Source organism: Triturus cristatus, chromosome 1_2, assembly GCF_964204655.1.
Source record: "Triturus cristatus chromosome 1_2, aTriCri1.1, whole genome shotgun sequence".
Classification (NCBI taxonomy): Eukaryota; Metazoa; Chordata; class Amphibia; order Caudata; family Salamandridae; genus Triturus; species Triturus cristatus.
In genome coordinates this window covers 819,055,167-819,079,103 of record NC_140580.1, presented here as the reverse complement: position 1 = coordinate 819,079,103, position 23,937 = coordinate 819,055,167, and the positions used below count along the sequence as shown (strand labels likewise).

Genomic DNA, 23,937 nt, shown 5'->3' with positions numbered 1-23,937 from the left:
AGAGGTTTGGTGCAAGTGTGCAGAAAACCTTAGGAGGGGGCGATGCCGAAGGGGAGGTGAAAAGGAGGTGGCAGCCCCTCTCCTCTCTGCTGCGCCTGTCCGCAGCTCAGCCAGAGGATGTGGCGGTCTGAGTCAGCCGGCACAGATACGAGCTTTCCTCCTGCTGCACATCTGCAGTGGTACACCGCAATCATCGCAAATACGAAACCCCTTCAAGAGACTGGCCCACAGGGAGAGATGCTGGTCAATCAAAGCTCGCACGCAGCACTTAACACGTCATTCCCGCATCGACAATCAGAGAAGACATCACTTAATTTATCAACTGCAGTTGCATTATTCGAACGCAGTTCTATTCCTTCATTGGTTCAGCTTCTATACGTCTGCCAGTAAATGTTTTCTGTATAGTACTTTAACACTTAAAGATGGTGCCCGCGCTTTATGCAAATTAAAATAAAAACGCAGGGAGAATCCTGCAGAGGCAGAGCTACCTGCACGCCCTGCTGCAGCCGCACATTTTGTAGGCATTTTTGCTAACATGAGGGATTGACTATTTGGAGTAAAAAAGACACGGTGAGTTATTTCCTCCCTGCCCCTCCCGGACCAACAAAGCTTTAAACAGAGCTTCAAACTGAACAGGCATTGTGTTTCAGTTTCACACGCGCACCACCTTGCTGAATTGATAGAGTTCAGTAGATCTGACACTGCCACAAACCAAGCAATACAATGCAAAGCTTCCTGGCTGCAACCAATCCTCCATGGTCCATCTAGCTTGGAAAAGAGTGGGGTCGCAACAGCAACACGTTCTTTGGACGGTTACATGAGCATACACGCAAACCAACTGGAATGGTAACAACATGATTCACTCACGCAGAACCAACAAGGCACTTATAAGAGGACGGAGTGGTGCAAAGGCCTTCTCTTGGGATCCAAGGTTAGAGAGTTTGGAGAACCATGAATTCCACCTACACCACTGATGTACTCTAGGCACCCTGCACTGGTATGCATTCCTTTAATGAGCAAACAGGATTTCTCTATTTTCGAGACAAATAATTAGTAACTGTTTTTGTGCTGGGTGCCTTTTGCTAAAGACTTGTAGCTAAATTGTGTTAAGATATTACTGAGTTCAAAGTACTTTTTTTTATAATAAACCAGGTTTTATTGATCTTTTAACCTAACAAAACAACATAGCATCCAATACGTACAATTGTCTGCTAGGTGAGGGTTATTCCTCGTATGCCGTAACAACCATCGCTCAGTCATTTGTAAGTTCATAGTAGTTCCACCAATGTCCACAAATCTTAAAAATGTTTGCAAGGACTGAGATATATATATATATATATATATATAACAAAACTCCGTTTCGTGAACTGAAGATCTCTCCTTCAAGAAACCGAAGCAAACCCAAGGTGCGGTGAAAATTAATTATTTATTTAAATATAGTAGACACCACCGCTGCCATTACGCGTTTCAGCCCGTCACAGGCCTTGGTCACATATATATATATATATATATTCGCTCACACCTTTTCCACCATCCGGTTTAAGGAAAGCACTCGCAGGGGTTATCTTTCGTATTCTTTATTCAGACCGCTTTAAAACATGACGCGTTTCGGCTTGCGCCTTAAGTCCATAAACAAGCGCCATATTGGAGTGAATAAACCCCCCAAGGGATGAATGTAGGGGAAGAATTAGCAGTGCATCTAGGAGATTAGTCTTTCTCATTCTTAAAGTCTCTTGTGTACGAATGTGTTTCTGTAAAATTATGTTGAATTCAGTTTCATGTACTCCTTAAAGTAACCTTTTTTATACGTTGTTTGGTCTAGAATGATATATGGAGAGACTCTGATAAAAGCCGATACACGGCGTAATAAGAATACCACCTACGATTTACAGCCGATACACGGCATGATTGTGTTAATTAGCAACAAATTACAGTTGATGTTATTTTATGCATGATATGGTTCACACATTTGTGGTAAACATATATACTGTATGCTGTTAATTATTCAGCGGGATTGTTGCTTTATGATGTTCCTATGGGGGTTTATTCACTCCAATATGGCGCTTGTTTATGGACTTATGGTGGTCCCTTTTTGCTCTCCATACGTTGATGTATCACGTGACCATTGACGCTTTGTTAAAATGTCGTTCGTTTCTCGGCGCGAAATCTAAAAACATCAGATTAAGGCGCAAGCCGAAACGCATCATGTTTTCAAGCGGTCTGAATAAAGAATACGAAAGATAACCCCTGCGAGTGCTTTCCTTAAACCGGATGGTGGAAAAGGAGTGAGCGAATATTTTAGCGCGGTTGCACCTCGGCGCTACAAAGCACCCATCCGTGAGTGCGCTGGTCCCAGGTGCAGTTGGAGCCATATATATATATATATATATATATATATATATATATATATATATATATATATATATTGCTGCACTTTGACACACCAGCCAATGGTACTCTTTTTATCAATTTCATATAGATGAAAACCTCAATCGCCCTCACCCGATTCGAATCGGTCACCTGTAATGATATTGATCAAATCAAACCATCACTGGGGGTATCAACGTCCTCTATATGGCTGGAGAGATTCAGCAGTGCCTTTTTTATAAAGCGTTAAAAGCGTTGGACAAATTGTTTTGGATAATTCTGGTGAAAGCCTGGGTGGGTTATTTGGGTGTGCTGCACTATTTGTAATGAGAGACTTTGTCTACTGGGACGCGAAAGAAGACTTTGTAGTGGTCAGTCCATTTTAAAGAAAAATGGGTTTCGACCCCAAGGTAATCAAGATTAGTAAAAAGAGAGACAAGTGTATGGCCCGCCAAATATGTTGGGGAGGAGACGGTCTGTTGAAAACCCAGAATGTTCACCGAATCGAATTGTTGGTCATTAGGCTTTTAAGCATGATAATCATAAAATTGTCTGCTTTCATTATAAAAGGGTCAGTGAAATCAGCAACAGCAGAGTTAAAGCCGGTTTTGAGGCTTTGCAACCAAAATATAAGATTGCCAGCTAGTCTAAAGTGTAGTTAATTTAAGTGAAGGGCAAACATTACCGCTTAGGGGATAGGTGTAGTACAGTACTGAGCAGGAGAAGACCTTAGCTTGGAGGTAAAAAAAAAAAAGACATCAACTCTACCAGGTTTGTCATGGTGGTTGGCGCACGAAACGGTTTAGCCCTGCGGAATTGTGGTAGCTATGTCTGGTGCAGTAGAACCACTCAGCCAGGTTAACAAGAGAACCAAGACACCTGAACAACGAGTGGAAATAAAGTCAAAGATGTCCGCTTAATGTGTTGTAATGTACTGGACATTAAGCCGAAAGCAATGCACAACATGGGAAATGGGGGTGATAAGGGCCCTGAAAGAAAAAAGGCAATGTAGACCTTGTGAATGGATGAGTAGGTAAAAAAACCTACAGATGTAGCAGGATGTGGGCCGGACAACAGGCTGTGAATGTGTAAATGGGTGCACACAGTGTTTGCCTAATTTATTAAGTGTTATCAGCTCATCAGCTGTATAGCAGTATCAGGTCAATGAAGTAAAAGGACCAGCGGTCATGACGCTGGGCACGCCTTCTTCTGCCACCTATCCCATTATAAGTCTTGTGCCCTCTCCGGACACTTATGCTACCATATGCAGCTCTGTGACACCTCTCCTATCTCAGACTTACCCTCCTGATATCCAACCGTATTTCACTCTTGTTTGTGGCACTATATCCTTCTGTCACCAAAAACTCCCTGCTCTTCAGTCAATAAGTTCTGCTTCCTCCTGTCAACCATAATTATTATCAGCTATTATGTTACCAGCGTTACAACAAACAAATGATGGACGGAATGCTGACAATGCAGACATTCTCCCCCAGTCAAGAGATCTGGGTTAAATCCATCGTTCTTTTGCCCACTACGCCACCCCAGTTCAGACATGGCCATATGCAAATCAGTCGTGACCCTGTGCCTCATGGGAACAGTCCAGCCCGAACTGCCAAGCCATGTCTTCCCTGGACCGGAATCAAGCATCCTAGGACCGGTTTCTGGCTATCAGCCGTCATCAGCCAGGATAGCTTGACTCCAGTGGCGTAGTGAGCACGGGTCCCACGTCTGGGAATACCCATCCCACTTAGGGCGAAAAGCGTTACAACAAACAAATGATGGACGGAATGCTGACAATGCAGACATTCTCCCCCAGTCAAGAGATCTGGGTTAAATCCATCGTTCTTTTGCCCACTACGCCACCCCAGTTCAGACATGGCCATATGCAAATCAGTCTTGACCCTGTGCCTCATGGGAACAGTCCAGCCCGAACTGCCAAGCCATGTCTTCCCTGGACCGGAATCAAGCATCCTAGGACCGGTTTCTGGCTATCAGCCGTCATCAGCCAGGATAGCTTGACTCCAGTGGCGTAGTGAGCACGGGTCCCACGTCTGGGAATACCCATCCCACTTAGGGCGAAAAGCGTTACAACAAACAAATGATGGACGGAATGCTGACAATGCAGACATTCGACTCCAGTCAAGAGATTTGGGTTAAATCCATCGTTCTTTTGCCCACTACGCCACCCCAGTTCAGACATGGCCATATGCAAATCAGTCTTGACCCTGTGCCTCATGGGAACAGTCCAGCCCGAACTGCCAAGCCATGTCTTCCCTGGACCGGAATCAAGCATCCTAGGACCGGTTTCTGGCTATCAGCCGTCATCAGCCAGGATAGCTTGACTCCAGTGGCGTAGTGAGCACGGGTCCCACGTCTGGGAATACCCATCCCACTTAGGGCGAAAAGCGTTACAACAAACAAATGATGGACGGAATGCTGACAATGCAGACATTGTGAGCAAAAAAACGATGGATTTAGGCCCAGATCTCTGTACTGGGGTGAATGTATGACATTGTTCTGCATTCTGTCCATCAATTGTTGTTTTTGCATTTGTCACCCTGGGTGGGACGGGAATGCTCAGACGTGAGTCCCGTGCTCTCCATGCCACTGGAATCAAGCTATCCTGGCTGAAGAGGGGTGAAACCCCGAAACCGGTCCTAGGATGCTTGTTTCCAGTCCAGGGAGGACCTGGCTTAGCAGTTCGGGCTGGACTGTTCCCATGAGGCACAGGATCAAGACTGATTTGCATATAGCTGGGTTCAAACTGGAATGTCATGGTGAGCAAAAAAACGATGGATTTAGGCCCAGATCTCCGTACTGGGGTGAATGTATGACATTGTTCTGCATTCTGTCCATCAATTGTTGTTTTTGCATTTGTCACCCTGGGTGGGACGGGTATGCTCAGACGTGAGTCCCGTGCTCTCCATGCCACTGGAATCAAGCTATCCTGGCTGAAGAGGGGTGAAACCCCGAAACCAGTCCTAGGATGCTTGTTTCCAGTCCAGGGAGGACCTGGCTTAGCAGTTCGGGCTGGACTGTTCCCATGAGGCACAGGATCAAGACTGATTTGCATATAGCTGGGTTCAAACTGGAAGTGCATGGTGAGCAAAAAAACGATGGATTTAGGCCCAGATCTCTGTACTGGGGTGAATGTATGACATTGTTCTGCATTCTGTCCATCAATTGTTGTTTTTGCATTTGTCACCCTGGGTGGGACGGGTATGCTCAGACGTGAGTCCCGTGCTCTCCATGCCACTGGAATTAAGCTATCCTGGCTGAAGAGGGGTGAAACCCCGAAACCGGTCCTAGGATGCTTGTTTCCAGTCCAGGGAGGACCTGGCTTAGCAGTTCGAGCTGGACTGTTCCCATGAGGCACAGGATCAAGACTGATTTGCATATAGCTGGGTTCAAACTGGAATGGCATGGTGAGCAAAAAAACGATGGATTTAGGCCCAAATCTCTGTACTGGGGTGAATGTATGACATTGTTCTGCATTCTGTCCATCAATTGTTGTTTTTGCATTATGTTACCAGGCCTGTGCTTGCTACCTCTTCACTTATCCTCCTGTCACCTAACCTGATCTGCATCTCTAGGCCTTTCCTGTCACCTGTATTAGCAGAGGCTAAGCAAAGGGGGCCTCAAGGGCCAGTGCCATAACTACCGCTGGGGACCTGAAAAATCTGGTTTGGGCCTCCACAGCACACCCAACAACAAAGGGGGAAGACCCTCGATCCCCCCTGGTCAAGGTTGAGCGCTAAAGGTGGCGCGAAAATCCCTGCCCAATAGGTGGGCAGGCGATATTTTATTTTATGGTGAGACACCGCCTCATACTGGAAGGGGGCAATGGGGGGCGTTATAAGCACACCACTGTCCCAGCACAACTTACTTTCCGAATCAGGGAACAAACAAGGTAGTGTTTTGGGGCCTAAATCTGATAAGAGTCCCCACACAATCGGCGTAAAAACCAACAGGGAACTTTATGACCCCATAAAATAGCATGTCTGATGGCCTGAACAAACTAAGAGGTGTCACAATTATGGCAAGCAGATAACCGAACGTGATTGTGATGTGTCAAGAATGATTTATGACTTGTCAGCTGTCGTGAGTTATGACCGGTCACATGATTTGCGAGCCTGCCAAAATGATTTATGGCCTGGTAAATGGAATGATTAATGACCCGTCACATTGATGATTTACGAGCTTGTCAAAAAGCAACTTATGGCCCCTGTGTAGTGTATCGATGGCCCGTCATATTGATTTATGACTGGAGTACTGTAATGCACATAAAAGGATGATGCAAGTATTTCATATATGGTAACAGAATAAAATGCGTCCAACACCTACCTCAAGAAACAAGATGCGTTTTTAGCAAACTTTATTGAGATGTATGTGAGGACTGTTATGCATGTACAGTTTGAGTGGGCCCAGTGCAGGGGTTAACGGCCTCAACAATTTTCCACCCGTATACAGCCACCCCCTGTGCCAGCTTGCCTTCAGCTGCCACTCCCCAACCCTTTGGTCATTAATCGCAGAGCCATTAGAATCATATGATTCTGCGGCTGCTGCGTTTTCTACTTAACTATGGATTTGACACATTTGCACTTAATCCATCATGAGCTGCATAATCTATAGATTTTAACAAAAAAATTGCTTCTAGCTCAATCGGATCACAAGGTAATAAAATGGTGCCAACATCTTTTCTTGCGCAGTGGACGGCACTTCATAAAAGTTGACTGGTCACTGTTCAGTTCTTTATGACAGCATTTGGTCGTCAAACTGGAACTGAGACAAAATCTTTGCCAAGATAGTCCTAACATTTGTAAAAACAAGCATTGGAAATGCAATAGGTCTCGCCTTTGTTTAAAGTTAAAGCTATTGTATTTTAGCTATGTCTTATTGAGTGTTTGTATGTGATACGTTGTGCCTTTATGCTGGTTGAATTGTAATTGGTATGTGTGTAGTAGTTTAACGCATAGCGTTAAAAGGAGAAGAGCAGCGTTTAAGATTTGGGACGGAGCACGAGTAGAAGAATAGCATGAGGGTAATGAAGTATAGGGAGGAGGAGAGTAGCATGAGACAGAAGAAAGGGGAGTGGGGAGAGCAGTATGAGGCATATTGAAGGAGAGAGGAGTAGAAGAGTACTAGAAGGGATATGAAAGGAGTGTGAGAAGTAGAAGAGCAGTGTGTGCTAGAATGTTTGTGAGTAGTATGAGGCATATGGATGTAGTAGTGTTGGTAGTTTGTGTTGGTAGTGTTGTGTTGGTGGTGGCACTGCGTTGGTGTCGTTTAGCTAATGGTGGTTGTTGATTTTGACATACATCACACGCAATTGAGGACACAGCCATTAATGCCCACACTAAAAATACCAAGATTAAGAAGCACGCGCGGACTGGTGCATGGGGGCACAGGTACTCAGAGATACACACATACTCATAGAACAGCGTTGTAGTAATTAAAATACCCAACCGGCTTCCAATCATATAAAGAGACAACATGCATACGAATACTCGGACATCTACAACATGCACATCCGTGTCCATACAACCGAATAGAGGACAACACACATATATACATGTATTTACAACACACACAAGCACACAAACAAGGATACACATGGGTTACACACAAGCACTGAATTAAACTCACAGAAACCCAGTTACACTGAGACGTGGAAATGCAAGCAGACAGAAAGAATATAACAGGCAGACGTATATCGAGATGCAAAGACAAATGCATGCACACCCTGCCTCAAATACACATCCAGAGAAGCACAAGTCCCATAAACCCCACAAACACACATGTGAGATATCTAGCCTTACTAACGCCGGTCAACACCCAGAAACACTGGTGGGACAGGGACAGAAATGCCCTGCTGCCTACCCACAGGTACCTGCGCTCCGAGTTGGCCAAGTTGTGGGATCACATGCAAACCGTGGGATCTGTCGGTGCCCCTGTCCCATCTTCACCACACTGTGCACCACAAGCTGGGTAGGAACAGAAGAACACCAACCATTCTTCCAGGGCTGCACACACAGGCCGCAGACTGAAAGCAGAGAAGCTGTACTTGGTGCAGATACCGAAGGGAGAGGCCTCGCACTGCGTGGGCAGAGGGTTGGAGGCAGAATGTTGGTGTCTGCACATTTTTTCTGCCTCACTATGGTTTGTCTTCTACAGCTCTCTCGTTTGCCTCCTAGTTCCCCCAGGCGGATCTGCTGACTGCAGGCGTGAAAAGTGAAAGCAAAGCTATAAGGACCCCTTGCAGCGGGAGAAGGCTACCACGAGAAGGGTGTAAGTGGGCCTAGCTCACACCACACTGTGGGGGCCACTGGTGAATCAGCGAGTGGGGAACTATGTGGCTAACGCGGACTGCACTGTCAGCGTGCGATAGGAGCAGAGGCTCAGCCATCTGTGGGCTAAACAGGGCAGTGACGCCGGTAACAGGGTTGTCGGGCTGCATCACGGGGACAGCCAGAGACTTAAGGCTTGATGTGCTCCAGCAATTCGGAAGCACGTAGCAGCAGCCTCCGGTTACCGGTTTTACTTAGCAGGCGGCTGTAGCGAAGTGACTGGAGAAGTAAAGCAAGCAGTGATATGAAGTTATGGTGTGGGGAGAGCATCACAAGGCGTGAGCTGATCAGCAAGGACAGGCAGAAAGCGACAGGAAGTGTTGGTGTGGGGAGGGCAGCGCGAGACATGAGCTGGTCTGCAGCGATCGTAAGAGAGCAACAATTAAGACAAAACACGCGGCCGAAATGGAAATAAAAACGTGAACGCGCAGCAGCAAAACTGACAAATACCGCACTAATTAACAAGAGTGCGCAAAAAATTTGCCTACCTAACGCGCAACCCACACGCCAATAATGGTAAAAAAAAAGTGCAGACAGTAATTATAAAGCCCACCGTGTCACGCCGCCAGTAAAAGATCCAGTCCGGGTGGGCGGGGCCAAAAGTGGACAGGGTGGTAACCAGAAGGGGCTAAAAATCCTCCGTTACAATCATCACACTCCATTTAGCATAACTTATGACGCGAACCAACCAAAATAACGGGCGGAGACGAAACACCACTTCTGAAACTGTATGGATTCCAAGAAGCCCTCGCAGAGCGAGTAGCGCATGCGCGCTGCAACGCCACGCGAGATTTAAAAACAAATAATGAAGCAATACCATCAAATACGTGTGCAGTACGCCACATATTTTGCCTTTTCTTGCCATATCCTGTAGTCTTGCTGCATAAATCCAATGTCCGACTTGCGCCAGAGTCACCTATCCCTTGCTGCCTCCTGTTAAACTATTCCCACCTGTCCTCAATCTCTCCACTGCACCTCATGCTTATTTTACCAGTTCACAGCCCTTTCTTATTTTGTGCACATCTGGTCCCATCAATCCACTGGAATATTCATTCCTTGTGCAATGTCACAGTTCTGCTGTCACTCACTCACCATCCAGCCACCCCCACTCCCATCCCCTTCCGTGAACATCCTGCTCACAATATTCATAACTGACCCCTGCTATTACTCAGCCCCCGGTGACATCTGACTTGTCGCACAGACAAACTCATTTCCCTGCTCTCGTACCATTCAGTCCCCCATCTTTTTCTTGTTGTCTCCAAGATGGCTCAGTAACTTGCACCTGTCACACGCCATGGCCCCACCAACTAAACACAGCCTACTCCTATCCACCATTGTCTGCTATACTCTATACATTTTGGTTCTCTTACTTCAGTGCACAGCCAGAAGATTAGTGCTGTATTCAGGGTGTGATGAGCAATCCAGTTCTATTATATAACTGGTATGTTCTAAAGTAGAGAGAATGCTCGTTGAGGCAGTTGCTTACGGGGTCTAGCCCTTGCTGGTCGCTGCTTCCCAGCTTGCCAAATAAAGCAACTCCCTCCATCACTACGGGGCGCGGACCCTCATTTTTCCAATTAGCACAAATTTCCCCCTTACTTTCTCTGAATCATCCTTATGTACAATGTTTAGGGAGTGACAGATGCTGCTCTTGCCCTCTTATTATGCCCTTGGTGCGAAACGTTTGACAAATGTTCCTGTGAACCTCATATTGATCCCATATTACACTCTGAAATGCACAATGGACAATTTCTAATATTGCAGCCATTGATGGGGTTTTGAATAACTTGCATTGCAAAAGAAACCCGATATTCTGAAATGCTCTTAAAATGGGGAGCACTTTAGGTGGGCTGCATAATTCTCCTAAATGGGACATTGAGGGACATTATTCAATGCTACCTGACAAATATAACAGTGTGCTACTGGTTTAGATAAAAGGTTAAGGATGATGAAAAGCATGCACATATTAAGGCTACCTAATGAAAAATAAGTTTGGCAGAAGATCAAATACACATCATCTCTACAGGCGAAGTTAAAATCTGGAGGTACCAGCAGGGATAAACAGCATATAGCTTCACAGTTGTCAACTTCACCGATTTATGAAGAAAGCTATGCTTTAATAGGAAAGCTAAATTCTGCAGGTTTACGAGTGACTTCATACTGCTATTTCTGGACTTATGAATGAATGAAAGAGAATTTATAGAGCGCACAGCTACTCAGAAAGAGTATCCTGGCACTGAAAGGACTCTATTAGACCCATTGCTGCACCCAAGGGGCGGGAGGCAGGGGTTAGTTACGGAACAGCCAGGTTTTGAGCATTTTCCTGAAAATGGAAATATCAGACACTTTCCTGAGAGACAAAGGAAGAAGGTTCCAGGCTCGGGCTCCAAGTAACCGAAAGGAGCGGCCGCCGGAACGGGCGCTGTGTATCCTGGGGACAGATGGCAGGCTCAGTGTGGAGGACCTCAGAGTTCTAGGTGGCATATAGTGAGTCACTCCTCTCCTTCTGAGATACCCTGCCCCGTTTCCCTGGAGGGTCTTAAAGAAAAGTACCAGGGCCTGATCCTTTTTTTAACAGGAAGCCAGTGCAAAGACTCAAGGTGAGGGGAAATATGCGTCCTAGGCTTAAGCGCGAGGACCGCTCTAGTGGCTGCATTCTGGGCCGCCTGTAAGCGGTTGAGCAAATTACAGTTTTGCGCTCAACACTGCACGGTCGAGGACGCAGAGCATGGCACAAGAGCCGAGAAATATGGAACTTACTTTGGGGGGGGGGGGGGGGGGGGGAGTGCGTCATATGTACACTGTTGTGTAGATGTTAGGCTTGCTGTTTCGCCTTGGGATTGCAAGTGGTTGAACAAATATTCAGGGAGGCCTAGGTACAAGACTTGGACGTAGTCCAGTCTTGAGATGATCAATGCCTGGACTAGGGTCTTCCTATGTTCAAGAGGCAAAGGGGGGAGAAATTTTCTAAGATGCCCAAAACATGAGCCAGCTACCGACTGGACCGGAGATCTCGTCGAGAGGGTACTGTCCAACTTGACGCCCAGATTTATGACTGTGCTTTGTGCGGAGAGAGGAGGTGACATATCCAAAGGCCACCAGAGTTTCCACTCCTACGTAGGAGGGGAGCCAAAGAAGATGACCTCAGATTTTTCAGGGTTACATTTTAACTGGTTCTTCCTCAACCATGAGAACGAACACCTTCGAGAGACATGAGTTGATTTTATCACCTTCATAGCCAGCTCCCTTATCACAGGTAAATAGGAGCTGCGTGTCGTCCGCGTAAGAAATCATTTTAGCGCCGCACACGCTTCTACCACTGGAGCCAAGGGAGACATAGTGGGACTCAGTATCGAGCCCTGGGGAACTCCAACTTTCAGGATGGGGGCTGTGAAGGGGGGTCCAGAACTCCTGGCGTCTATTCTCTAGGAAGGAGGAAAACCAATTCAGAACAGTGCCGCCTATTCCACAATCCTGTAGCCTGTTCAGGAGTCTTGAGTGTGGCACGGTATCAAAGGCCGCAGAGAGGTCTAATAAAATCAAGATGGCTTTTCCCCCCTGATCCAGCTTCTCCTTGATAAGCTCAGATACTTCGAGTAGAGCAGTCTCTGTGCTGTGGTTGGTTCTGAAACCCGACTGGCTCTGGTATAGGAGTTGATTTATTTGCACTGTGTTGATGAGGGTAAGGGTGGAAACAGTAAACAAAATGTCACTCATATTTCTTCATATCAAAAAGAAGCCACACCATCATTTCTTCTGATCTGAATTCCATTTGATGTCATTTCTTGTGATATTGTTTTAATGTCAGAACATTAATAGCCAAAAAAAAACGGCTGATACTGGGAAATAAAATTAATGTTCTCATTTAAAAAAAGTCTGCATCAGATGTACCTTTTTCTATTATGAACTCCAATACGATGATATTTTTGTAGGAGCTGTTTAGGGCACAATATTTCTGTCAGACAATATTCAGGCCATAATACCAATACTACTGGATCACTGTAAGGTACCTTAACATCACTCATTTTTTTTGTCTTTTTAATTATTGCTCTTGACTTCATTGGCATGATACTCTCTCCTGACAATGTAATGGGCCTCCCTTTCAGATTAGTAGAACAGTCAAAAGCAACAAAAATGCCATTACAAACAGCAGCCACGCTTATCTTAAAAACAAGCTCAGCATCTCTGTTGGGTCTCAGAACACCCACAACCAGGACATCATTAGACTGCAGATTAGGAAGTGAAAAAAGAAAAACCAAAGCAGCAGGCCTTTTCCATTTATGCACCCGGGATGTAAACCAACATCCCCATATCTATCAGGACCGTCAAAGTGCTGCTCCAATTTAGTTGAATTGAAGACACACCTCTTGAAAGAACACTACATCACAGTGCTGTAACAATTCACTAACCAGCTACCTCTTCTATCATTTGTTAACCGTGTCATCTCTTGACCATGTGCGGCACTCTGCTGCCTTTTTGGACTAGGTCCACATTACACAAAATACCAGATAGAACCAAACAAGCATCTACATGTTATTCAAGCAGCATCGTTATACTGAATTCCTGCATGATAGATTGAACATCATTTTTTATTTTATGTAACAATATTGACTTTGCCATTGCCAACATCACAAAATAAGTTATTAAGATTTAGTGTTAAAAATTGAGTTTCTGAAATCACAAAAGGGTTTCCTAGTATTGCAAAACGGTTTTGTAATATGTAATCAGATTCAGCATCCAACAGGCCTTCCGACACCACAATAAATCCTCCTACCATCAAATGCAGCTCTCTGACATCACAACAGGTCTTTCTCATATTATAGTTTATAAATGCACAAGGCAGCTTTATTCCATCAAAATAAGGCTTCAACACTTACTAATAGAGCATCATGACATTACAAAACGCTGCATGACATCACAAAAGAACTGACATAACAATATGGTTTGATGACGTAACAATATGCATGTGTGCCTGCACAAAAAGGCTTAGTGCAATAACAGTGGGACTTATTGACATGCCAACAGGAACGTCATGACAACAACACAAGGATTTCTGACTTGACATGGGGATCATGACACCAAAGAAGGACCGTCTGCCACCACACCCGGACGTTCTAACAACAAAACAAAATTTGTTGCCATGACAATAGGACCTCCTACCATCACAATAAGGCCTCCTAACTGCGCGGGTAAGGGGGCTCCCTAAATTCACAAAATGCCTCCCAAGCATTAGAAGGGGACTTGCTGACCTTGCATTGAGGTCCATGTTCTACGCCTTTCAAACCGTACGGCAATTCTTTCTGGCATAGCAAAGGCTGCTGACTTTCCAGTTAAGATCACTAACTGAAACAAAACAAGGCTGATGCGCGCAAAAAGACGTGTGATAATATAGCCTACCAGGCTAACTTCAAGTCCTTATTCCCAAGACATTTATCGATCTTTCGCCTTCCGTCATTTGCGATTCAATGGTAATAGTCTCTCATTTTAACTCGCGATTTTTTTTAATCTCATTGTCATCGCACTCTGGAAGGATGAAAGGGTGGACTGGCGTGTCGGGATTCCAACTCATTAACTACAGATTACAAAAACGTCAGCATACGTGTTAACTCACATGATGTAGCAATCCTAACTTTGCTCTCACTTTTAGGAGATTTGTCCCTTATTTACCCTAAGTAAATCCAGTAACTTCAGAGTTTCCGGGGGATGCTGCAGGGCGCTATCATTCAAAGTTGCTTTCAGTTTCTCTGCTCTGCAAGATCCTCACATTAATTGCTTGGGGGAGGGTGGGGGGTCTGACAAAAACGAGAGAAAAACAATTAACGGTCAATGAATTGGAACCTGCTTACCACAATAAAGAAGCTGCGAAGCACTGCCTCTGTACATAGGTTCTGTTTTCACACCAGAGGTTAAATGCTTTCCGCCTCTTTTACGTGATGCTTTGATAACCTGGTAGTATTGAATGTTCCAAATAATGGCAACGCGTTTTACCAAAATGTCCAAAATGTTACTTGCATTGGCCCAATGCACCCACACTCCCGCCTATTCCACAAAGCCCCACATTCTGGGTCCACGGGCTTTTAGAGGCGCTCTCCTTTCCCTGTGTATTCCAAATAAATCACACAGTGCATCCCGAAGGGTTCCTTCTTGTAAGCGAAAGACAGACTTGCTGCAGCCGCCCAGGATGAGTTGGGCCGCCGCTTCCAAACACAATACAGCTGTAGGAAGTCTCTCTCCCTTAACCGCTTGTAGTATGCACTATAACGCTGCAGACCGCCGGGTATGATAACCTTCTATCTTCCTCCGCAAGCTTGCGGCAAGCTGGTCAGACCGAAGCAGGTACACAGGGAGACCGCGCTGAAAGCAAAATAGAGAAATAGAAATAGGACTAGCACGGATGCTTTTACAATGCGGTGCCATGGCGACCATCTTAGCCTAGTAGCCACCTAAGAGCTGTGATAAAGAACTACAGTGCCGAAGTACTTTTCACAGTTCGCAAGCAATGCCGAACAATCCATCTTATTAGTACTTGATTACCCATCTTGCTTAAGCTACCATTATACAAGTAGTGGAGGTTCTATACAATGTGATGTACTGTGTGCATGGGAAATATTAAAGTCTTTTGTGCATGTTAATTGTTTTAACTTTTCGCCTCATCAGTGCTTTATTCTGAAAGACACTTTAATAACTCTTTCATTAAACCGAATTTCCCTTTGCTGCTTTCTGAACATTTTACAAATTGTGAAAGTGGTAATAAAATGAAATTTGAGTTGCAGGTATATAGCAGACCTCTAAAGCTTGAGAAATTGTTAGGAGTGAGTACTAATTAGCATAACTGATGACATCACATGACTCAAAGTGATAACATAAAACATGTGACCCTGGACATTGATGTAGCGTAAAATTCATTTCAATTGTAGGGGTGCGTTTTAATCACACGTGTAGAGGGCATCCGCATATAATCCTATGTCGTGTTAACACACAGTGTTAGGATCTTGACATGTAATAACATAAACTGTGATGTATTTAGGCCATTAGAAAGAAAACGTGAAGAATTAATGTGGAAATCAAATGTACCTAGCAGAAAACACCAACATTAAGAATTTGTGTTGTGTAGCTGACAACCATTTATTATTGAATGTGTTTATTAATCGTGTCATTTTATATGTAGGTAGGAATATTAACCGAATTTGCCTTATTTTCTATGCTATTTTGTAAAGTTCATGCTCTATTTCTCTCATGTTAGCTGAATCTTGTAGGCCGTAAATGCATTTCCCTGGAAGCTCTCATTTAGAATTAACAGTTTGAGTTTCATGTGTGCTGTGGATTGCGTTCTTTCTCACGTTTGTGTTGCAGGTGGAAGAAGCGCCCTTGTTAGTTAGAATAATGTCTTTGTTTTTGGAGTTAGGCAAGGAGAGAAGAGGATATATCGAGAGTTAAGACCGATAAGAAGAACTGTTGTATTTTCACAAAGGAGAAGGCCTGGTATTCAAGGTCATTATGTTGCTGTTCTGCGACATCGCCGTGCTGTGGAAAACTACCTATAAGAAATGTGGTCAGAGGGGATGGCGTGACCCGAAAGGAATCCTTGGAAGATACATGTGATATTGGAACGTTGCAAGTAGGGAAAGAGCGCCACTTCTTCTCTGCCTTTAGAGAGAGAGCATCTTAGAACAAGCTCTGTCTCAGTAGCTTCATGCTACCTAACCCATTGGTGTGGGAGACTTCTAAGGAAGACTCCACATGCTAACACCTACTCAATCCTGTCCCGAAGAATGCTTAAGTAGGGATGTTACTTTAGCATTAGTGTAGGGATAGATTGATGCTTTACATTCATCAGCCCTCATGCAGGGAAATTTGGACTCAAGCTTTTTGATCCTCTGCATTCTATTTCTTGAGTTAATTGTCTTGTGCATGCTGCACCGACTAAACTTTATCCGCATATTTGGCTTTATGTTGATTCCAATGTATTTCTACACCCTCGTCTTGAGGTGTCTTCTGTCTAGTTATTTTTGGCTTTGTAATAAATTAACTAATCTTACTTGTCTGTGGTCACCATGCATCTAGAGAAATTGCTTTTGAACTGGCTGACATTGTAAACAATTTCTCTCCCCTCCACCCTTTCATGCTATGAGAAGGTGGCCTGATATATGCTGTCTACTAGTTCTAGTGGGCACCCTGAATCAGTCCAAACAACCCCTTATGGTGAATGGTTAAAGACAACCTTATGTGAAAGCTATCCTAGTGGTAGCTATGGAGAGCAGCCTTCCAGCTAAGTCTTGAAGGAATGTAAAGGCTTGTTTTACCAGTCTATAATCTCTTGAATGATCAAATGAAAGGACAACCACACCAGGTATATATTTAAAATATATGTATTTAGGTTAACACACACCCCTCTAGCCTCTTTATGAGACTGGAGATCGAAGTACTTTAGTTACAAGTGATCAAGCATCAGTAAAAGCACAAATACACGTTTGGGCCCTAGGGGCGTACCAAACCATATACCAAAAAAGTGGTTTAAGAACCACGACTGGACTAGGCACTAGGCCTATTGCCTCTAGAATCGCTGAGACCCCAAGGAACCACCCAAGGTAGTGACACAGGGCACCCACGGGAGCTGTATGCAGTGTGAAAACACAACGCGGGCTCCTATTATCTCCTATGGGCAATGTCGCGGTTGGAAATTTAAAGATCAGGGACACTTCTAATCGAGTCTGGACCAAACCCTTTTGGACTTATGAAGTTCTAGGGTTAGCACCCACGAGAGCACCGGAGTACTCGAGTTACCTCACCCAGGGAAGCCGGGTGCATAGGTGTCTTTTGGTGTCGGGTCGCGTCGTCGATTTCAATGGAAGCCTGCAAAGAACTGCTGCTGCCGGGAAAAGGAGAAGTGTCCGAAGAGATCCAAGCCTGGATCTAGGATGTAAGGAACCTGAAAGCAGAGGGGACAGAGTCTGGGTCACTAGCCAGTGACCGAGGGCAGGATGGACCAATGCCCACAGATGTCGGGTGCTTCAGGTGAGTTGATGGGTGTCTTGACTCTTCAGCCACGAGGTCCAGGAGGCGTCGACAAAGTCCACGAGCCGGATTCGAGCTGTCCCATAAAGTCTGTCGAGTGCTACAGTATCGGCGACCAGAAAGGACCCAACAAGCCTCGGCAACCGCAAGTCACTGGAATTCAGAGAAAGGACTGCGGTGCAGACCAGCAAGGTCTGAGGGACTCACCCAGCGAGTGTAAGTCAGGGCACATCTGGTGCAATCAGGTAAGCCCAATCAGAAAAGAAATCGCCTTCGTGGGGACCTGCTAGCCAACGGGATAGTGATCGCGAAGGAGCCTCAAGCGATCACACTTGAAGCTGGCCCACGGGTCACTCGTGGAGTGGAGGCCAACAATCTTCGGTGAAGGAGGTGCTCAATGCTGGGGCTACTCAAAGCCCAAAGCACAACTTCGAGGAGGACCAGGAAGATAGTGTTGCTGCAAAAGTTCACGGTGTCCAGGGGTCACGGTTCCACATCACCCACGATAGCCATGGGCCTCAGCTTTGCTGTGGACTCAGGGTAGCCTTGGGGAAGTCTGGAAATCTACCTCTGGGGATGCAGAGACTTCCGCGTCTGGCGGGAGCTTCATAATTGCAGACCAGTCAGTTGCTTCTTTGGTGCCTGCCAAGCAGGGAGTCACTCCTTGACCCCAAGGGAGATTTCTTCAGTCTTCTAGTCAGGATAGAACGTCGAAGGTCCAGGATGTATGTTGCAGAGTTTTGTCCAGGGTAATCTAAAGTCCTAGGGACTGGATTCCTATACTTATACTAAGTTTAGGGGATGGACTAACTCTAAGGCCCCACCTATGGGTGGGCCAGGAAAGAGGGGTGGTTACACCCATTTCCTTTGTCCAGTTTCATGCCAGAGCAGGGGTAGGTAGCCCCTGCAACCGGTTTGAACTGGAGTATGTACAGGGACACCAAGTGTGCCCCCAGTGCAGGACATCAAAGCACCAGAGAGTGCTCCCACCCAGCCCCAATACACATCAGCCTGTCTGGGGAGGTGGGGACCCCTCCCCTCGACAGGAAACCTATTGTCCAGGCCTCCCCTGCCGGAGTTTCGGTTAGCAGCAGGAGGCCAGACCCGTGTCTGTGGCAGAGGCATCCATTTTGTGATGCCAGGGCTCAGGAAAGTCCTACCGGGTTTAGCCAGTGTAAACATGTCTCTCCCTCTAGAAGGGTGGAATGCTACCCCCACCGCCAGAACTGGCGGGGGGGGGGGGGGTAGTATTCCAAAGCGTTTGACACCAAACACGACATGTTTTGATGCAGCCATCCCAAAGTTAGCATTTACCGCGAGGTTATAATGCACTTAAGAGTATATGGTATGGCTGTATCACAGAACAGCCATAAGGAAGTATTTCTGAAAGCTGCAGAGGGGCTCAGCTCATGCTTGGGCCCCTCTCACATAAATCCAAGTACTCTGCCTTTAGGATTGTCAAGGCCTGCCATAGGAGTGGCTTATAGGTTTATATGTGTCTGTATAGGGTAGTGAAATAGGTAGCCTATGCCACAGTAAGGGGTACAAGCACACCCTCTTACCCAGGCTGCAGTAGCAGACCTGTGGTGTCATTTTGGAGTGCTTCCCAGGGGTGGCATAATATATGCTGCAGCCCCTGGTAGACCTCTGAGGTACCTATGCCCTAGGTACATAGTATACCATATACTAGGGGCTTATAAGGCACTCCAGATTCCAATTAGATATGTACCTAATGTACAAGAAACCATTTTAGAGAGGAAGCAGCTAGGCTGTGGTCCTGATTAGCAGGGCCACAGCCAGACTAAGGTCGAAAAACAGTGAAACACCAGCAAAAAGTGGGGGTACCCATGTGAAGCAGATCCTACTCTCCTACACATGATGAGAAAAAGTACCATTGACCTGTGATTCTAGTAGAGATCTAGAACGTAGGGGACCGGCCTTTCAGTTGGTAGCAGTGTAGGATGGGTCTCACATGAAGCGAGGGGAGAATCCAGAATTATTCAAGAAAAGGCGACCTAGAACCCCAGAGCCCTAAAATAGAGCCCAATGAGCGAAAACAGAGAGCAACGGAATTTGGCGGAGACTGACAGAGCTTGATGGTGTGGCGAGAATAGCAGCAAACAGAGGAGTGAGTATCAATAGGGATGAGTTGTGTGGTAGATTGCGAGAATTAAGTGATTGTGTGATGTCTGGTGGAGTTGGTGCGAGAGTCGAGTGAATGTGGCTTTGGGCCAGACGTGGTCCAAGGATTGAGATTTGAGTTTCAAGCCCCGAAGTGGCATAAGATCCAGGGATATATAAATGATGAAGAAGACACCGAGTTATTGTGATTGTCTGACCAAAGAATTTGCGTCGGCAGCGTCGTGTGCTGCAGTGCGAAGTGCAGCGGTGCGGCGCCCTCAGGTCACGATGCGAGCAGCTGCTCGGTGGCGGCATCAGATGGCATAGTGGGGGAGACCAGGGTCACGGTGCGAAGTGATACGGTGCTCATCGCGGTGCTGGCAGGTCACGGTGCAAGCAGCGTCGTCGTCGTTGCTGAAGCGCTGTCGTAGGCTGACGGACTAGAGTCGATGGCACCGGTAGGCCAAGTCTGCGGTGCAGGATGAGGGCGGTGCATCGTGCATCTTTACGAACGGTTCCCTCGAACCATTGTGCAAGCAGGGAGGTTGATTTTGGCATGGAGAGGCGTCGTCGGGTATACAAAGGCGGAGGCGTGAACGAGGCGATGCGGAGTGCGGTGCCCACAGGTCGCGGTGCAAGCAGAGGCTCTGTAGCAGCATCAGAAGGCGGCAGCGGTCTGTTGCGGCGGTGCGGTCTGCGGTGCCCTCAGGACACCGAGTCGGCAGCGGCATCGTAGATGGCAACGGGTTGCTTTTTCTTCTGTTGCAGTTAAATAAAAATGGGTTCACCCTGTGTCCCTCACTCACAACATGGGTATAAATTAGTAAACAAAAAGTAGTTCTGTTGCAGCACAAAATACACAGTCCCCAGTGCTGAGGGCAGAAGAACTTGAAGTCTTTGCTGTTCCTAAGACTTCTTGAATGGGGAAAGCTCTACCTCAAGCCCTTGGAGATACTCAAAGAAAGAAGGTGCAGAAAGTTCAGTCCAGTCCTTTCACTGCACAAGACAGAAGCAGCCACTGCAGGCCAACACAGCAAAGCATTCAGCAAAGTGGTAATTCCTTCTCACAGCTTCTCCAGCTCTTCTTCTTGGCAGTCTTCTTGGTCCAAAAGAGTCCTAAAATCTAAGGGTTTGGGCTCCACTTTTCATAGCCCAAAATCCTTTGTCCTCTCAGGCAGAGAGTGTCTGTGCCCAGCCAGAACCAGTTCTGCCCTCTCTGGTGTAGCTTCCTGGCAGGAGGTGGAGACGGCATTGTCAGAGGCAGACCAGGCCCATTCAGGTGAAAGGAAATCTCCTCCCCTTACTCTAAATGCAGTCCAGGTCTATTCACCCCTTTCCTGACCCACCTAGACTATCTGAAGCCACTGCTCCTCCCCGGCCCTTTTCATCCAAAACACAGATAGTCAATCCACAAACCCAGCAGAGGCCTCCTAGATGGCTGAGCAAGAAAATACCTACTTTCTAAAAGTGGTATTTTCAAACAAAGAATGTAGAAATCACCTTCACTAAAAGATGCATCTTTAGATTCTGAGTTCAGGCATACTAAACCTTATTTCTCCACATAGTTCCCAGGGCCAGTTATGTTTATAAGATGTTATAAACAAACTCCCCTTTCTGTCCTATGGGAACAGGTAGCCTTGCAATAGTGAAAAACGAAATTGCCAGTAATTCACTATCAGGACATGCCACACACACCAGGCCATGTCCTACCTTTCACATACACTGCACCCTGCCCAAAGGGGTACCTTGGGCCTACCTTAGGGGTGACTGACATGTAAGAAAAGGGAAGGTTTGGGCCTGGCATGTGGGTACACTTGCCAAGTCGACATGGCAGTCCCACACTGCACACAGGCTCTGCAATGGCAGGCCGGAGTCACATTTACAGGCTGTTTGTGTGGGTGGCACAATTCAGTGCTGCAGCCCACTAACAGTATTTGATTTACAGGCCCTGGCACACTCAGTGCACTTTACTAGGGACTGACAAGTAAATCAAATATGCCAATCATAGAAACACCAATCCATAACACAATTTACAACAGGAGCACTTGCACTTTACCACTGGTCAGCAGTGAGAAAAGTGCACAGAGACACTAAGCCAGCAAAAACAGTAAGGCCAGGAGGTCTGAAAGCAACATCTCAGTGGAAACACGCCAAAAGATGCCAAGTCTAACACACACTATGGTTAATTTCAATTGGAAGTGTTACACCAGTTGAGAGGAATTATGTTTTTGCTGCGACCCTTACCTAGACCGACACAGTTTGAGGCACTAGATGCATGGGTGTGAGCCATACATGCAAAGAATAGGGAAAGATACCAAGGGAAGATGAAGAAAGCTTTGAGAGCATGTCAGGAAGCACGATGGGATGCTCAGCTTAAGAGATGGAGAGTGGATACCATTGAAGGAGAAAGGTTGTACCCAATACTGATAAGAGAAGGAGAATCTCAAAATAGGAACTGAAGGGAAAGTGGAAACAATGGGAGTGATACGGACGACAGCTTGTTGGGTAGGTTGTCATCCGAGCGTCCTCCACCTTATAAGCCACACTCAGAGGAGGGAAGGCGAGTGTTGGTGAATACAGGGAATGCAGGGAGTGTGTCAGCATCTCAGACATGTCCTAGTACGGGAACTGTAGGAAGGATATCTGCAGGAGATCGGGGGGACGGGAGGGTCTGCCTTGGAAGGTGCAGAACAGAGTGGAGTCAACGCTGCTTCACGGTTACCAGAAGCTCTTTCAGTATCTGTCACCATTGGTTCTGTTGTCTCAGTGTATGACCTGAGCTCAGGGGGAAACCGTGGTCAGCGACAGCCTGTATCGGCAGAGGTAACCGGATTGGAAAGACCAGGGAGTACGATTGGACATGGTCCATCTCTAGTGTCTGTGGAACCTAGTACTCCTTTACCAGCTACGACCGATCCTTTGGGAATATACATTGGTTCCAGGAATATACGGTCTATACCCATGGTGAACACAAGCTCCGACTTGAGGATGTGGGAAACTCCAGCGAGGGGGACCATTAGGTGTGGTGTCAGGAACGAGTGCAAGTCAGGAAGCTACCGGAAAGCAGCATGTTTTAGATGCTACAGACTTAGAGACTTGGCTGAGCGGTCATGACAACAGTAGGGAAGGTCAGAACAGTACCTCGAGTCAGGAAACGATCAAGGTTGAAGTAAAGGCAAAACTATTGGATGTGGTGAGGCTGAAGGCTGAGGTAGATGAGATTATCAGTGGGAATTTACCTTTGGAAAGAATAGAGATCTATGAGCCCGATGACCTGTTCTTTATAGCGAAGGCTGTCACCCGCAAAGCGAGACGAGCACATGAGAAGTTGTCAGAATTAGCTCAGAGATATGATGTAGATTTGTCTCGAACAAAAATGGTACAAGGAAATCATAACTCAACTACAGTGACCAGGAGCTGGAGAAAAATAGAGTGACAGGATTGAAAACACAAATCTGAGAATTGGTTATAGGAATACGGGCTTGGAGTATGCTTGATAAGTGGGAGGGAAGGTGGTCTAAGAAGAAAAGTGTTAGGAAGGCGACAGGGGAAACGCCACCTCCAGGAGGGGGAACACCGGGAATTGATGCGTATCCACTACGAGAGGTGCCTAGCGGAAGGTATATTCATGTTCCTTGGAGTAGAGGTGATTTAGCTGCATTAACAAATGATTTTCCTAGGATGAGGGAGAAACCTGCTGAATGGTACAAGCAAGTCGATCACTTTGTTAAAATCTCCAAGGTGTTGTGGATTGATTTGAATACACTGTTTTGAAATTGTGGTCCCTTGTGATCTATGGTCTGCATGTATAATCGCAATTGAGTGGCCTGCTGCTGAGCCGGAGAGGGACCCTTTAACTCATGGTCCTTTGCCCTTGGTCATGAAAAAGTATGATCAGGTGATCACATGGTTGCAGTCCAAAATAGCCCCACAAGACATCGATTGGGTTAAGATAGATAGAACAAAACAGGAGCCTAAAGAATCAGTATATGCCTATTATGTGAGGCTTTTGCAAGCCTTCAAGCAATACAGTGAGTTGGATACACTCAACCCCAAGGACATGGGCTAATTTGTCTCAAAATTTGTA

General features: G+C 46.1%; 1 protein-coding gene across 6 annotated transcripts in view; it reads right to left on the bottom strand.

The window, feature by feature from the left end:
* KCNAB2 (potassium voltage-gated channel subfamily A regulatory beta subunit 2) overlaps positions 1-15,070 on the bottom strand; it is a 1,115,399-nt gene extending 1,100,329 nt beyond the window's left edge. For 4 of the 6 annotated variants that reach the window (XM_085608871.1, XM_085608875.1, XM_085608873.1 and 1 more), the window contains exon 1: positions 14,561-15,062. The gene's annotated coding sequence lies outside the window, so the exon portion shown is untranslated. Of the gene's footprint in view, positions 1-14,560 lie in introns of all 6 variants that reach the window. The other 2 variants (XM_085608872.1, XM_085608876.1) reach the window with 1 other exon arrangement.
* Between the last annotated feature and the right edge of the window lie 8,867 nt (positions 15,071-23,937).